Source organism: Ceratotherium simum, chromosome 27 (assembly GCF_057802395.1).
Source record: "Ceratotherium simum simum isolate JZ-2026a chromosome 27, ASM5780239v1, whole genome shotgun sequence".
Classification (NCBI taxonomy): domain Eukaryota; kingdom Metazoa; phylum Chordata; class Mammalia; order Perissodactyla; family Rhinocerotidae; genus Ceratotherium; species Ceratotherium simum.
Genome location: NC_141926.1, coordinates 21838408 through 21857101, shown reverse-complemented (window position 1 = coordinate 21857101; position 18694 = coordinate 21838408).

Sequence of the window (18694 nt, the reverse complement as noted above, 5' to 3'; positions counted from 1 at the left end):
TGCTGTATGTGGGATGCGGCCTCAGCATGGCCAGACAAGCAGTGCATCGGTGCGCGCCCGGGATCCAAACCCGGGCCGCCAGTAGCGGAGCGCGCGCACTTAACCGCTAAGCCACAGGGCGGCCCCTCACAGTGCATCTTTCTGATCCTTCTCCATTGCCGTATCTCTCTATGATGACAGCAAGGGATAATTCTCTGCTTTTCAGGATTATTGTGATTAGATTGGGCCCACCTGGATAATCTAGATCTCTCTAATTCAAAACCCTTAATCGTATTCACATCTGCAAACTCTCTTTTTGCCATGTAAGGTAACCTTGTCACGGAGTTTGGGGATTAAGTCATGCACATCTATGGGGACCATTAGTCTGCTTACCACAGATCACAAGTCAGTTATTCCAACTGCATTACTTGCATTGACAGCTTTAGTGATTGAGATTAAAATACAACTTTTACTGTTTGTCATTGCATTTTAACTCTAACATTTTTAACAGGTGAAATATATAGTGAGATGTGATTGAAAAAAATTGCATTGATTCTAATTTTTAGTATCATCAAATCTACTGAAGGCAAATTGAACCACCCATTTAACAAACAGATCATGTGAAAGTTAGTAAAAGAGGAAGAAATTCAGTCTTTACTTATTAATGTTTTTTGTAAATATATTAAGGAAATGTTCATTTAATATTTTGGTGTTTTACTATCTTGTGCTATCTCGTTTTTCATTTCATTTTGCACTGATGTAATTTCTTCCTTGATTTATCTTTTGTCATGATAATAATGAAAAGTCATTATGAGTTACTATAAGAATCTTGATCCATATCAATTTGAAATCTTCGGTTTTCTCTGTTATTGTTCTTCTAGATCAAATCATTATTTTTTCTAGGTCTAATTCAGTGTGCTTATTTCATTTTCCTATAAGGAGAATTAATTTCTCTAAGTGTCTTATGTCATATTTCAGATTTATTCATTTTCTTTATTTTTTCATAACTCATACATAAGCATTTAGTTTCTAGTTGAATAATATGTATAATAATAAAACTAGGCATCAAAGGTGTATTTTTGCAAAGAATAAAAAGATCTTTCTCTGTTAGTCTAGTTTAAAATAGTGCCAAATAATATTATGAGTTAAAGATATACACAGTGTAATTAGCCTTTAATACCATCTTGCCATAAATGCCAAGAGAGTAGATTATATGTTATTTTTGTGTTGGTGGGCTGGGGAAATGATGAATTATAACATGAATCAATATCTACTTAGAAAATACTCAATTCCATTGTTGTTCACATAGTGATATAAAATATAGAAGAGGAGAGTGACATTAGCATCATGACAGAGTAAGCTTTCCGGGTAAACTCTGCCCCCCATAAGATACAACAAAAAGAACAGTCACAGACCAACAAAGGAATCCTAGACAGTGAAAAGCAAGATCGGAAAGATCCACACTGCTGCACATCTGAGGGTGGAACGTGCTGGGCCCCCGAGGAAGTGGGAGAGGTAAGGAGAACTCCTCTCACTCCCCATCAGATCAGCAATCTGGATTCCCGTGGTCCCAGAGATGGGGGAGGGGCGGCCCTCTGTGGGGAAACCATAGCTCTTCCGGCTCTCTCAGGCAGTGGGAAACTCCCACACAGAGGAGTCAGAACAGCTACAGGGCTACCATCAACATCTGAGCACCCCAGGAAAGTGGATAACCAGAGGCAAATGAGAAGCCCCCCATGCCAGAGACCCAGCAGGGAAAAGAGAGAGCACCCCGCCTTCCCGCAAGCTGGACCCTGCAGCTCAGCCCACCAGACCAGACCAAGCGACCAGCGGATCACAGTGAACAGCCATGGCAGAGTGCAGGGGGCTCAGATTACACAGCCCTTTACCCCCACACAGTGGCAGCAGGTGGAAATTGCAACTAGATATTTCCAGGATGAGGAAAAACAAAGCCAATACAGGAACCACAATGCAAAGGTACATGAAATCACCAGACCAGAAGGAAAATGACAAGCACCCAGAAACCAAACCTGAAGACACAGAAATCCATAACCTAAACAACAGAGATTTCAAAATAGCTATCATAAAAAACTCAACGAAATACGAGACAGCACAGATAAACAATTCAATGAGATTAGGAGTTTCTTCACAAAAGAAACTCTCACTATTTGCAGATGGCATGATTTTATATATAGAAAACCCTAAAGAATCTGTTGGAAAACTATTAGAAATAATCAACAACTACAGCAAAGTTGCAGGGTACAAAATCAACCTGCAAAAATCAGTTGCATTTCTGCATGCTAATAACGAACTAACAAAAAGAGAGCTCAAAAAGATAATACCATTTACAATTGCATCAAAAAGAATAAAATATCTCGGAATAAATCTTACCAAGGAAGTGAAAGACCTATACAATGAGAACTAGAAGACTTTATTGAAAGAAATCGATGAGGACATAAAGAAATGGAAAGACATCCCATGCACGTGGATTGGAAGAATAAACATAGTTATAATGTCTATATTACCTAAAGCAATCTACAGATTCAATGCAATCTCAATCAGAATCCCAATGACATTCTTCACGGAAATAGAAAAAAGAATACTAAAATTCATATGGGGCAACAAAAGATCCCATATAGCTAAAGCAATCCTAAGAAAAAAAGAACAAAGCAGGAGGCATCACAATCCCTGACTTCAAAACATACTACAAAGCAATAGTAATCAAAACAGCATGGTACTGGTACAAAAACAGACACACAGATCAATGGAACAGAATTGAAAGCCCAGAAATAAAATGACACATATATGGACAGCTAATTTTCGACAAAGGAGCCAAGAACCTACAATGGATAAAGGAAAGTCTGGAAAAGGGATAAAGGGAAAACTGGACAGCCACGTGCAAAAGAATGAAAGTGGACCATCTGCTATCACCATTCACAAAAATTAACTCAAAATGGATCAAAGACCCGAAGGTGAGACCTGAAACTATAGAACTCATAGAAGAAAATATAGGCAATACACTATTTGACATTCATCATAAAGGAATCTTTTCAGATGACATGCCTACCCAGACTAGAGAAACTAAAGAAAAAATGAACAAGTGGGACTTTATCAGATTAAAGTGCTTCTACAAGACAAATGAAACCAAAATCAAGATGAACAGACAACCCACCAGCTGGGAGAGAATATTTACAAAACATACATCTGACAAGGGGTTGATCTCCATAATATATAAAGAACTCACACAACTGAACAACAAAAAAAACAAACAACCTGATCAAAAAATGGGCAGAGGAAATGAACAGACACTTCTCTAAAGAAGATATACTGATGGCCAATAGGCACATGAAAGGATGTTCAACATCTCTAATCATCAGGGAAATGCAAATCAAAACCACACTAAGATATCACCTCATGCCCATTAGAATGGCTATAATCACCAAGACAAAAAAACAACTAATGTTGGAGAGGATGTGAAGAAACAGGAACCCTCATACACAGCTGGTGGGAATGCAAACTGGTGCAGCCTCTGTGGAAAACAGTATGGAGATTCCTCAAAGAATTAAAAATAGAGATGCCCTATGATCCAGCCATCCCACTACTGGGAATCTATCCAACAAACCTGAAATCAACAATCCAAAGAGGCTTATGCACCCCTATGTTCATTGCAGCATTATTCACTATAGACAAAAAGTGGAAGCAATCTAAGTGTCCCTCGACTGACGATTGGATCAAGAAAATGTGGTATATATATACAATGGAATACTACTCAGCCATAAAAAAGAAAATTGTCCCATTTGCAACAACATGGATGGGCCTGGAGGGTATTATGTTAAGTGAAGTCAGCCAGAAAGAGAAAGACAAACACTGTATGATCTCACTCACATGTGGAATATAAACCCACACATGGACAGAGAAAACTGTATTGTGGTTACCAGAGGCAATGGGGGTGGGGGGCGGGCACAAGGGGTGAAGGGAGACATATATGTGGTGATCGACGAGCAAAAATGTACAACTCAAAATTTCACAACGTTAAAAACTATTAAAACATCAATAAAAAAATAAATATGGAAGAGAAGCAAGATACAAGAGACCTAGGTTTTGATATTTCCCAGGTCTATCAGTTGCTAGTCCTTTTCCCCATTACAGCCTCAGTGTCTTTATTAGGTAAATATTGCATTGTGAATCCATGATTTACCGGTCTCCTAATAGAAAATATAACTTCCAAGTCTTTCTTCACCCAAATATTAAAATTTCAATTAGTGTTGAAATTTCCTAAGTGCATAGACAACAGAATCAAATGCTACCCTTTGAAGGGGATTGTGTGTGTGTGTAAATAAAATATGTTTCATATTGAGTTATCTTGGAAAGATAAAGAATCTTTTGGAAGCCAAGGAAAAACAAAACAAGATATAACACAAACACTGATAAAGATAAAACATATATATATATATATATTAGTTTCAGATACAATATTTGAAAAAATTAGTTATTCACATTAGGTAATTTCTTAAGTCTATTCCTACTGTAAAGAACTATTATTCTGTATGACATAGGGCCATAACGATTAAAAATTGTGTCTCCTGTTTCTGATATGTGCTCTGCCTGGAGACTTTGAAATGGTTTTGAACCATCTACATAACACTGAGAAGGAAAACTTAAAGACGAACTTTCATTCCCCTCAGAAAATCCACCCAGAATCTGATCAGACACCCTTAGAGGGTCAACCACAGCTTACTACAAATATCTGACTTTATATCCCTCTTGGGGTAGGAAATGAGACAGGCAGATTTGAATGTCATCAGTTTAGAGAAATTAGTCGAATTGGCAAGCTGCTTAAATCACTAATGGAAGGAGGGGGAAAAGAAAATGAAAATCTCAAAGACAGGACTTTAGGACTTGTCTACATTTTGGAGTGGGGAAGAGGAACAAGAGGTAACAGCAGAGGCAGAAGGAGACATCAGAAAGAAGGAAAAGATGACACAGAAGAAGAAAATCAAGAATGAAAGACAGTCAATATGGTTAGGAACTATAATGAGCATTTAGCAAGTTGAAGGCTAGCACATGTATTTGATTACTATGATTTTCTTTTGAATGATTTATTACATACTGCTAGGGACTGAATGCTTCCAAAGAGCACAACTGAGGATAGAAAAACAAGGAAAATGGGAGGCAATGGTCAGAAAAGGCAAATTCCAGGGATTCTAATGTTGTTATTTCCATTTCTATTACAAAATGTCCCTGGGCTAATGTTATTTCCAAACTATATTACTACTAGTTAAGACGACATAAATTTTCAAGTAAAAATAGTGGAACAAGTTTTTTTCCATTTGATTTTAAGAATGCATTGCACTCTTGCAATTTGCTAAACTATTTGAGGAACTCATTTTCTGCTCTCCAAAAAAAATTTCCAAAAATAATGCATGAATCAAATTAGGGTGGGATAAGCATTGAGATCACTATAAAACACTTTCCTCATTGAAGTCGCTTCATACATGACAGATGTTTTGACAACCACACTTATTATCTCTCTGTGTGTTCCTCTCAGTCCTTCCCCTTGCTAACATCTCCTGACAGGCGGTGATCAGTGTTGGCAAACAGCTCCTCCGGTGCTGAACATCTAGTCAGCAAGCCTCCTGAAGTCTATGGACAAAACAAAAATCCTCTGTTGCCTAGCCGAATAATTAATTAAACGTTGGTAAGTCTGTTCTGCTGTTCTTACTGAAATTGAAAGGATAGTATCTTAACCTGTAATAACATTATGCCAGAAAACAAGGGCCACATATAAACAAACATTAATGCGAAGGAGGAATATGCTCTGCTGTCTGCTAGAAAAGTGCTGATGTTATTCCAGGAGGAGAAAAAATTGCCCTTTGAATTTTTATCATTGTCATGTAGGATTTATTAAACACTGATATGGTTTTATCGAACTAGGTCTTCTCCAAGCACGTTTTACAAGCCCTGACATTTAAGAGCTAGAACTTTAAACCAGCCAATGTTGATAAAGTTGATTGTAAAATGCTGCTACTTGAAAAAGAGAAATTAAAAAATTGGACGAGAGCGGGAAGTAACAAGGAGGGTAGAACAGGAAAAAAATAACGCCTGCAGTTTATCTGTAGGAGAGAGAAAGCCGAGTTAAAACAAGAATTTTGAGTCCAAAAGATATCTAATCCTGGAATTCTTATTTACTAAGAAATAAAAACAATTAAAAGTAGTTTGTAGGAAAAGATGATAAATCCAGACTAGGATGAAGTAAAGTATGCAAGTTACAGCCACTATCTCACATCAGGTTATTCTGTGAAGAAGTAAAATTTGTATGCGGAATGAGTTTGAGGAAATTCCTAAGACTTATCTGGAATTGTTCTCCTTTGATCATCAGTGGTCAGTGGTAAATGTTTTAACTAAGGTTTCCACACGTTTTCTTTCACAAGCATCCAAGCTCTTCCGTCTCTCAGCAGATAATCCTCATGAGTGGCATGATCGGTTAGAAAGCAAGTAACAATTTAAAATCAGCCTAGGCTGTACTACAAATCCACTTATAATTGCATCCAACTTAAGTATCATCTATTATTTTACATACTGAATAGTTGACACAATTAGGAGAAAAGTAAATAGCCATTACCAACCAAGATAAAATGAGTCAAGGAGAAATACATAAAGTGCTCCTTTCGTTTTTATTTCTCACTCAGTGAGTTCTCACCACCACCCCCATTGAAACTGAAATGGTGGTTCTTATAAACTTGTAAACTTTCTTTAGAAAAGCTCCTGTAACCTTATGTCCTTTGACTGAAGTTCACCTCATAACAATGCTTCAGGGTCAACTTTTCCTATAGGTGTACGTGATAATCTTCTGTAAAAACAAAACATTTAGAAGACAGTTTATCTGGCTTTGATAAAGTATACTAGGCTTCGGAGCTACTTTCTAACTCTGACTGCCTGAAAGACGTAGGCGTTAAAGATTGAAGGAATTGTGAGATAGGATGGTGTTTACTTGAAGAAGCCTTGCTAAAAGGCCCAGGGAAATCTTGTGGGACATTATTTAAATGAAGCCACTACTGTCCGTGGGTCTGGCTGTTGGATTTCCTAGCTCTGGCAGTACTCAGAGAGGGTCATTCTTGTAGGAGGTGGCTCATGGTACCATACCTCACAAAATCTGCTTAAAAAGCCAGAATTTCAATTTTTTCTTGTAATAATCAGTGCAAAGTTCATGAGAACAAGTGCATATCAAATTATAAGTATTTTTTCCACTCTAAGAAATCTATTTTGAAAGTTAAGTTTTAATAAGCAAGTTATTGGTAAGTATGGACTCAGAAGGAGGGGCATTCATTTGTATTATGCGTATTTCTTTTTTTTTTTTAATTTTTTGTTTATTGCAGTAACATTGGTTTATAACATTGTAAAAATTTCAGGTGCACATAATTATACTTCTATTTCTGCATAGATTACATCATGTTCACCACCAAAATAGTAATTACAACCCTATTATGTGTATTTCAATGACATTTAGTCGCCTATGGTGCAGAATACCTCCACCTTCACAGTGAGAATATTCACCTGCTAAGTAGATCTCCTCTTAAGTCTGTTAAAGAGGACATTTTCCTTTGGAAATTTGTAAATGTAAAATGCCAGATTTTGCTTCTAATCTTTGCTTTTCCTTTCTTTTCATGCTGAATATATCTCTTCTTTAATTATTCTATTACAAATTGTTAGATAGAGCCTGCTTTCAGGCCCATTGCCTCTTTGCAAATTACTCTTAAGTGTATGTATTTTTAGGAAAGTATTTTATTTTGGTCAACTTAATATAAGTGTTAACTCTTTCACGCTATGAAAGGAACTGGATCAGAAAAGTCAGTAGAGTTCTCCATAGCTGTCTTTCATTCTTCCTCACTAAGATTAACCATTTATTGCAGAATCCCTTGGGCTGGATGATGTACAAGATAAAAATCTTCTAGCTCTTAGCATATTTTGTTTTCTAATTCCATCCATTAACTCAAGAGACTGATTATTTAAGCTTGTTACATAAGCAAACTCTTCGAATAAAGCCTATTAATTGGGGCCCATTGGTGAAATAGAAAATGTAATTTTCTTTCTTTTTTTCCTTCTTCATTAGAAGTATACACATGGCTAAGACTTTTTGCCTGGAACGTGTTGTTAGACGATCCCTCTACTTTACCTAATTGAGTTAGATTCATCTTTTACGCAAGCCAGACCCACCATCTAAGTCTGACAGGCAGTTGTATATTTTAAACTTACTATTTTTTTAATCAAAAGGAGAGTATGAAAATAAACAGTAGACCTTAAAATTAAGTGGTATAACTAGTAGAGTTAGAAGAGTGGTTATAAAGACCAGAGATAGTATGTAAGAAAAATCATCAAGCCTGGGCTTCTAATTGCTGACTTAAAGAGAGCAAGTTATCAAAGATGGTCTCTCAAGTATGAGATGGTCTGATTAGAAGAAAGGTTATCATATGTTGATCATGACTGCCATGATCAATTTTATTATGAGCTCCACTACCTCTCTTCCCTCTAGAGGTGGTGACAGTTGAGAGAAGAAGAATAAAGACACTTTAGATCTCTTTGAGAACCTTAAAACTGAAAAAGGAATATAGTTTAATATTTTCTTAAATTTGGTGAAAAGTAATAGGCTTGAAGGAATCTGGTGATACTAGCACTTAGATATTTTATTCATAAGTGTAGATTCTCAAATTCCCTAACTTATAGGAAGTTGGTAAGCATGGTATATTCTAATTTAACATTCTTATTTTTTCAACTACATTATCTACACTTTTATGTTTACATCAGACAATCAGAGAGATACAAATAAAATGAAAGATAATGTGGCTTATTAAAGAGAAAGGCAAAAGAGATAAAACCTTAAATATACTTCTAACGACACTGAGATGTTAGAGGAGGAATATATTTAGTGCATAAGATAAAGGGATACATTCAAATATGTTGAATTAGGGTTAATAAATTAAGGTATTTAAATATTCAACAGTCTAAGAAAAGTTTTGCGGTTGTTGAAATATATCTCTAGATTCTTTTTAAGTTGATTATCAGATAATTTTTAAATTAAAAAATCGGGTTCAGACGATAGATTTTAATACCAAAATCCATGAGGAAAAGTATATTTGTAGGACTAGTTTATCACTGATGTTTAGAATAACCAGATTATAACTTATTATAAAATAAAATTATGCTTTCACATAACTAAAACTTTGTTATAGTTATTTTGCTACAAATGTAATTTGCTTGGTAAAACATCACATATTTTATATGGTAATTCTGTATCATTTTAACATACAATAAAATTTTTTGATAGATTTCTAAGAATATAGACAGAAATCTCTATATTTTCATATTTCAGAGTGAGGGAAAGCTCAAAGGCTTTTTAATTTTTAGAAATAAGACTTTGAATAAAATCTAAGTACCTATGAAGTTAACATATTTTCATCTTTGTGTCTGACTGTCAGAGTATGGGATACTTGCTACTTTTCAAAAATCTATGATCTATCCAAATAGATCTAGTGACTGTTGAATAAATCTTTGTTGATTTAATGAATAGACGTTATCTTTGGAATGAGGATAAAGGGAAGTATTTAGTTAAAAATGATGGTTGTTCAATACATCTTAATTCTAGCTGTAATAATTATACATTGTGAAACCTTGGAGGAAACACCTGGTGTTTTTAAATTTAGGTTTCCTTATTTGTAGATTGTGAAAAGTAAACTCTCTGTAGCTTACATCGTTGGATGTTTACTCTCTTCCATGAGACCAAATACTCAGGGAAGTAAATTCTCTATTCAGACTCAAAAAGGGTTAATCTAGTTTGGGCTATCCCAATGATATGGATTCCATTTCCTTTGCCAGGAATTGACTTAGAAAGGAACATTTTGTTTCCTTCTGTCAATTAAGATTCCAGTGGAAATCTGTCAGTAAGGAACACCGATTTCTAGGAAAATTTTCAAAGCGTCTGTATGTTGAGTATAAAAATATGTTGCCTAGAACTACTGTAGTTAGCCTCTGATGAGACAGTAAAGTAGCTGACATCTAAGGAAAATGGAGCAGAAAGATGGAAAAAAGCTAAGAATTTTTATAGCATTTCAAATTTCTAAATTTATCACGGAAGATCGTGATTTCTTCTTATGAGGTGTAACACATTTCCTATGTTTTAAACCCTTAAAATTGTGTTTTTATTACAGCAAAAAAGTCCTTAGAAACCATAATTGCCTAACAATGTTTGATAAAAAGTAAATGTTGAAATGTCTAAGTAGGTGTCTTCCATCTAGTAAGTACTCAAAAAATCTATTGATATATGTTTCAGAATTATAGGGAGTGACTAAAAGGATAAAATTTGACCTTTTTAACTAAGGAATACAATGTAAAAATGTTTTCTGGGGATATAATATGCATGCTATCAAAAATATTTTAAATATGTATGCAAAGCAGAAAGTCACAGTATATTCCTAAAATCACTATACTCCGGCCATTTGGAAATGTCAGAAGAAACACGTGAAGCCATGGTTATTATATAAAAGATGACAGGGTTATTTACGCTTATTTCTCACTCCGAAAAAAAAAGACCATTTTTAAAATTCTTCCCCAAATACTTCAATATCCTTAATCCAAACTGATAGAAGATTGAGTACCTAAGAGGTTTTCCTCTTAGTGTGTTAAAGTTGAGTAAACAAACAAACCATTAGGCACCACCTCATTTGGATATCAAACTGATGGACTGTTTTTGCAGTTGGAATGATTTCTAATAGAATATAATATTATCTCATGCTTTGAGTGCTCTTGATTTTTATTTTTAAGCCTCTATACTTATATAATGAGGTGTCTTAGCACATGCTTCTAACACGTTTTCTACCTTCTCTGTCATAAATTAATGACAAATATTCTGTTTCTGGTTTGTATTGCTTTCCCTTTCCTTTTTTTTTTCCTTTAGAAGAAGTTAACGCCAAGCTCATTTTTAGGAGACACTTTTGCATCCGATTACTACCTTGAAAAATACCATATCATGCTAGATGCTTAATTTTCTTCCTATTTCCATTTTTCCCTGTCTATCCTCATCAACCGGAAAAATGTGAAGGCAAAGGGACAAACCAATACTGGTGAGACGGGCTTAGGATTAATAGTCAATGATCAGATTCAAGATAGAGAATGTGTGAATACCACAGGCCAGCCTATAGTAAACCTGCAAGAAAGGAAGAAAGAAGTCCTCTGTGGGGCTGGCCCAGTGGTGCAAGCGGTTAAGTGCACGCGCTCCGCTGTGGCGGCCGGGGTTCGCAGGCTCGGATCCTGGGCGCGCACCGACGCACTGCTTGGCAAGCCATGCTGTGGCGGCGTCCCATATAAAGTGGAGGAAGATGGGCATGGATGTTAGCCCAGGGCCAGTCTTCGTCAGCAAAAACAGAGGAGGACTGGCAGATATTAGCACAGGGCTGATCTCCCTCACACACACACAAAAAAAGTCCTTTTTGATGACTCCAAAATTAGACTATGTGGGTAGCTTATCTTTATGGATCATAATTTCCATAAGCAGACTAGTCTGACTTAAAGCACTAGGGGCAGGATGGGCACCAACAAAACCATTCATATTATGAAGATTCTGGAATGTGTATTTACCACAATCACCATGATTTACTTGTAATAACATTTGTTTTGTCTTACAATACATTTATCAATGCACTCCCACTTCCGCCTGGTATTCAAAAATGATTTCTGGTGCCAAAATTCAATTTAAATTCTTATTCTCAAATATCTAGTAGGTCAATAACAACTAAAAACAAATCAGTTAAATAAAAAAGATAATAAGATGTTGAAATATAAATGGAGAAGTTTTTTTTTTAATAAAATTCTCACCTTCAGGAGCTGAAAGAATGAAAAATGTCTTCCAATAGCAAAAGTAATTTTGCACTCCAGAGTACCTGGCAAGGACAAAAATGTGCTTCTTGTTTTACTAACATTTGCTTTACAATTATAAAGCAATTGGGATCATAGGCAATATATTGACGTTTAGTGAGGTAATTTTCATTGTAGATATATTTAAGAAAAGCAAGTCCCATTTTTGTAATTTTCAGGAAGATTGATCCATAAAACTAGGAATGAGGAGTAAGCAATAATGTGACTTAGACTTGGTATCCAGTAAATGTATGTGGCATACAGGTTCTTGTGACATATTGAAAATTGCTTTTACCTCCTTGAAATTTTTTTTGCACAAGTGAGGGGTCTCTATCTTTGCATCCATTAACAGCCACAACCATTGTAATATAAGATTCTTGACATCTTGAATATAATGCAGTGGGATGAAATCAGAAAAGAGTAAACTTTAAAATGTTTTTCAGTACTTAACGTGAAGGCCTTTACTATTACTATCACTAGTTTGATAATTTCTATTTGGTCTGAGCAAAAATTGTGATTCTTGAAAATTATATTCTATATGGAATATTTTTTCCACTATATGATACTTCACAAACTCTGCTCTTCTTTATTATACAAAAAAGTAGTCTTTTTAATCTTCACGTACTCATCTCCATTCATTATGAAAATAAATGATCATATTGCACTCATCCTCTGAAATGTCCTTTACATCTGTCCCTTCCTGCCTAGTCTTATTGATACTATATTAGCTTACACTTATTCAGATTGGTACACTGGCTTTCCAATGATCACCTCCATTACTAGCTTTTGACTCTCACACTGAATGAATAACCTTTCCTAAAATTTAGCATTCCTATTGTGCCAACACCACAATTTAAAGCATTCATTGATTTTAGTGAGACATTGCTGAGTCTGAATTTTCTGCCTGCATTTCAAAGTCTTTGACAGTTTTTATCACTCCATTCAACAAACTCTGTCCCTCCCTAATTTTTTGACTTGTACTCTTAAGTTACAAACAACTATTTTTAGAGGAGTTACTTCTTGGAACACATAATAAATAATTGCTTTCCATATTTTCACAACTTCATTTCACCTCCTGCTGCTTGAAATCCTCCCTTCTTCCCCTCTTCCAACCATCTCATCAATTATGCTGAACTCAAAGTCAAGCTTCCTTACAAAACATACATTGGAATCTATTCTATAAAATCCTTACAGTAGCTCCTGTTACCATCACTCATTTGAGCATATAAGTTTTATTCAGTTGTATAGTTTATTGTGTATACCCTGTTTCCCCAGTTTAGATTGTGGATGCAAAGGCCAAGACTGTGGAGTTAAGAGTGAGGAGTGGGGTACCTATATTTTCCCAAGCTCCATGAGGGCAAAGGAATCACATACACACGTCTCTTATTCCCCATAGAATACATCCTCAAGCAGAAAACATGTTTTGAGCTCTGTTTTTATCTATCTGTCTGAGGTAGTGGGATGTTTTGGACAAATGTAATTTAAAAAAGATTATGGAGGGAATAAACCACGTCTACTCCATCACATTTATGCTATATCCACTAATCGCCTGACTGTGCGGTATCTGATGGCATGAATTATGTCTCCTCCTCAAGGACTATGAGCAGGGAGCAGTTCACTCTGTAGCTTAATGCAACTGCACTGAAATGTGATCTTATTAGAGCTGATGTCAGTGAACCTGTCAGATTCAACATCAAGTCCTGTCATTGTCTCTGGAGCAATGAGGTATTACTTTGATTGATCTGCATAGTTGCCAACTGCTTGAAATCGCTCAGCTTTTCCCTGTTCTTGAATGAGTTCATGGCCATATATATATATATATATTAAATTCTTTATCTGGAAAGTCTTGTGTCATTAATATTACTGAATCCTTTGTGATTTGAGCCAAATGTATTGGCTTAAAAATGTGTTATGTTGATATTGCAAGAGATATTTTCTCTTTAAGTGGTATCACAAAATTTAGTAGAGCCACAGTGTACTAGCTCATACTTTAAATAAGAAAACTTTAATTAACTGTATTTTCACTGCCTTACTATAAAAATTTTGTAATTTTCTTTTAAATTGTAAATAAACAGTGGCAATTATAAAAGCATGGCAGCATAAAAGGTTTTACTGTCAACATATAATAGGTAATATTAGTGATTCTATACACAAGTGACTTTGGAATGTCTTGGTCATTCCTAACTCAACATCATGAATGACTTTTTGTGAAAAAAAATTTAAAGTATTGTCCTGAAGGAAGCTAGTTCAATCGATTTTATTGCCCCCCCCTTTTTAAATCTCTAAGCAGGAATAATAATCATTCAAAATCATTTATTTAAATAATTTTATATCATATTTCTTCAAATCTCTTATTTCAGCCATTCTAAGAGACACTATTATTTTATGCATCATAAATGAAGGGAAAATAAAAGCTTTCAACTGAACCAAGATAGAATTTTTTATAACATTCATTCTAGAAATTGTTTACTTGTTGAAATATCCATCTCAGTCTTAATTAGTGAAATTTTAACATAGATTACTCCTGAGATTACTAAAGAAGAAAATGATGAGTGAAAGTAATTAGTTAAGGTATTCCTAAACTTCTTCATGTTGATAGTTAAACTCTTCTGAATCACTTTTTGATTCAGAGTTATTAATATTTGTATGTTCCGTATAACATCATTCTTTATGCCTTCAAAAGTGCTGTTGATGCAAAATTCTTAAAAAGAGGGCTTACCTATTGTCTCTGAGGTTACTTATCAAGAATCACACCCAGTTTACAAGTTTTTGTGCAGGCAAGCAGGTCATAACATCTGCATAATGCCTATCAACAGCCAACAGTGGTTGTAAGATGAATTCTGAATTCAGAGAAATTCAATGTGACAAAATGTGTGTCTTTCAATTAATGAAATAACGTGTAACAGCATTTCCCTTCTTCTTACAAAAAATGGTAGTCAAATAATTCAAAGCCATGCTACTTTGTAAAAGTACATGTGTTAGAAATTATTTTGGGATTCTCTCTGGATACGACTTGCCACTGTTATCTCTTTTGGTCTTCACTGCAGAGGCAGTTCATTCTCACAACTCATCCCATAAATTTTGTATGGATATTCTTGTTTTTGTTTTAAATTGTCCCTTCCAATTAGCTTGGGGTCATGTGACTAGTTCTGGACAACAGATTGTGAGCGAAGAGAAGGTGTATCCCTCTAGGTTAAGACTGTAAAGATCTAGTGTGCCTCCTACTTCCTTCTCTTTCTTTCTCATGGAGACCTTGAAATTCATGTAGGAAGGGACAATAATGCAAGACTGAGAGAGCCTGGATCTCTGAGTTACATGATGGATGAAAAGCCCCCTTAGTGGAAAATTTACGTTGCTAAACCACTGAAGTTGGAGTTTTTCTGTTTAGTCTGATCTTGGTAATGACCTCAGTGCCAAATTTCTATGTAAATTGGGCTCTATAGGTTAGAATTTGTGAATGACATCATTTAAATATGGGAGTTGTTATAGATTTGAAAATAAAATCCTTTTCTATTAGATACTTGGAACTAATTTATGAGCTGAAAAAATTTCAGTTGTGAAAGAAGATAAATTATCAGCAGCAACTTATCTGATATTTAGATCCAAGAATGGTTAAATTCCCCACTGCTGTTGCATACACAATACCTCTTAATTCTGCTTCTAAGTCAACAAAGACATAAGATAATAAATGACATTATTTTAGAATTTTAAAATACAAAACATTACACTTTGGATAAGGTGATAAAGTATTCATACACATGACAAGGAACTTTTTGTTTGCTTTCTAGTCTATCCTAAACCTCAAAGGTTAACAAACATAGTATATAATAGAATACAGTCACATGCGGTATAACGTTTCAGTCAACAACAGACTGCATATACAATGGTAGTCCCAAAAGATTAGTACCTTCTAGTTTAGGTGTGTGGTAAGCTTTACAGTCTAGGTTTGTGTGAGTATACTCTATGATGCTCACACAACAGCAAAATCACCTAACGATGCATTTCTCAGAACATATCCTCATTGTTAAGTGATGCATGACTGTATTAGAACATTCCATTTGGTTTCTTAAGAGATTTAAATATTTTTTCTTTCTTATAACTTTACAGTTGATGGTGCTACAGGCAGGATATATCTAAAAGGACTACACATATATTCTTACTAGCAGGGTGCCCTTAGGCTCTAGCCCTTCTGCTCCTGCCTCAGGACAACTTCCCTGTTCTAAACCAGAAAGGGTGAGCAGACGAATGCCAACCCATGCCAAGGGCTGAGTGGCCGCTACTGTTCTTAAATCATTTCCTCATATTCAATCAAAAATAAACACACACCTAAAACACACACACATACAAAGCCTAAGAGGCTATTTAGATTTTAAATCTACCTTTCATACATTACTTAATATAGGCCTGCAGAATTTGAATTTTTAAACCACTTTTAGATGACGGGCATTTCATCAATAATTTGAAACTAATCATTTGCTTTAAGGACAGTTGTCCATTAGACTTAAAATTTTAAAAACTTTAAATTTATGTTAATGAATCACTTACAGTACATAGACCGTTTATTATTGATTTAATTGACTTTGTGAGAGATTTTAGGATTCATCTGAAGTTGATAATAACTTGACAATAGATTCAGAGTATGATTTATGAAATACCCCTTCCAATATTAACTTTGCTGTATTATATCAAAAAACATTTGGCCTGGCGCAATTTTTACAAATGTAAATGATCATTATAGGCAGACAGTATAGTAACCATTTTAAGAAGGTTACAACTTAGTGCCATTTCTGATCTTTTGAATACAATAATTTTGCACTAAAAAATCTAAAATAAAAATCTCCAACTCGTGTTGGTAGCCATTAGTTTTATAGTGGAGAGATTAATCCTCCTTTGTCCCATAATTTGCAAGATATAATATTAGAAATAAATTGCAATTGCTAATTTAAACTTAGGTTAAATAAAAAGAAAAAAGCTGCTCTTTCATGATGTGTAAGACTAATTAAACATAAGGTAACGAGAAAAATTTCCTTGAAATACTTTGATTTTTCTTTGATAATAAAATGTACTTCATGTTTGTAAAAACTTTATAATTGTCATAGGAACCCAAAAAACATCACATTAAAAATGGCATTTTAATATCTAAATCAGTTTATAAATTCTTTACTGAAGGAAATTTTGAGATGCTGTGAAATGAATTGTTAATTGAACTAATAATATTTTCCTTAAATAAATAGGTTAAAAATGGCACATATAAATTTCCACATGATGGCCTTAAGTTTTTCACAAAATCCTAGGAACTTGAAACAATTTTGAGAGACATCTTGTAATTTGTGAAATTATTTTTGAATCCTCTGAACTATAAGAAGTTGTTTTGATATAATCTCTCACTATTTGGGAGCAAATGTCCCTCACTATTTAAACATAGGAAAGTAAACTGGAAACGTTAGCAGTATCTGGTTGATTAGATTAATTAATCAGCTAATTTAGACATTTATTTCTTGAATGACTATTTGCTTTTATCCAAATCATTCTTAATACTTCGGGACAAAATCATATCACATTCATGTATAATCCTCTCATACACTGATCAAATGTGTAAAGAATGTTATGTTAAAAGTCAGATTTTTAAATGATAAACTCCCTTAGGTTACTGATAAAAGGTTGAATATTAACAGGTTGCTGCCAGATGATCTCAGTTCAACTATCTAGGATCTGGTTATTGTCTACAAATATTTGTCAAATTCACAAAACTAAGTTTTATTCGCCTTTCCAATCATCTGATTCATATCTGAAATCTCTGCTATCAAATAAAACCCAATCCTAGTACAACAATTTTTTGTCTGCTTACATCTGCCCACTTTGTCTACTTCTTGACTCCTGTTTTCGCCATTTTTCCAGTGACCTTAAACTCAGTCTCATGCAAAGCTTAGATGCCAGCTCTAGTTTGTCTGCCAGGTCCTCTGGTATTTATTTCTTCGATTTACCATAGGTTCTGAGTGCTTCATGTACCCAGTAAAATTTCATATTGCATTTTTCTTATTAAAGAATCAATGTGTCTTAATTATAAAAAGCTTAGCATATATAGGTAAGACAAAATAAAAATTATCTATGGCTTTTGTAATATTGATTCAAGTATTGCTATACGTGGCTGTACATCTGTTTCTCTACCTCTTGCTCTCTTCATCTGTAAATCTACCTCACCCCGAAATGATCAGATACAATACCATAACTTGCATTTACATAATTCATGTAATCTAATTTAAATATAAAAGTTTATATTGTATTCTATTTTATAAATCTATACACAAGATTTAATAAACCCTAGTGGTAAGTACTTAGATTATTTCCACATGTTAGTTATATAAAAATTAAAAATAGAAATATCATATGATCCAGCTATGCCACTTTTGGGTATTTAGCTAAAGAGCATGAAAACACTAATTCAAAAAGGTATGTACCCCGTGTTCATTGCAGCATTATTCACAATAGCCAAGACTTGGAAGCAACCCAAGTCTCCATCAACGGATTAATGGGTGAAGAAGGTGTGGTATATATATACAATGGAATATTATTCAGCCATAAAAAAGACAAAACCATGTCATTTGTGACAATATGGACGGACCTTGAGGGTATTATGCTGAGCAAAATAAATCAGACAGAGAAAGACAAATATCGTATGATTTCACTCATATGTGGAAGATAAAACAAACAGATGTATAGATACAGAGAACAGAATGGCGGTTACCAGAGGGGAAGGATGTGGGAGGACAAAAGGGGTAAAGGGGCATATGTGTATTGTGATGGACAGAAA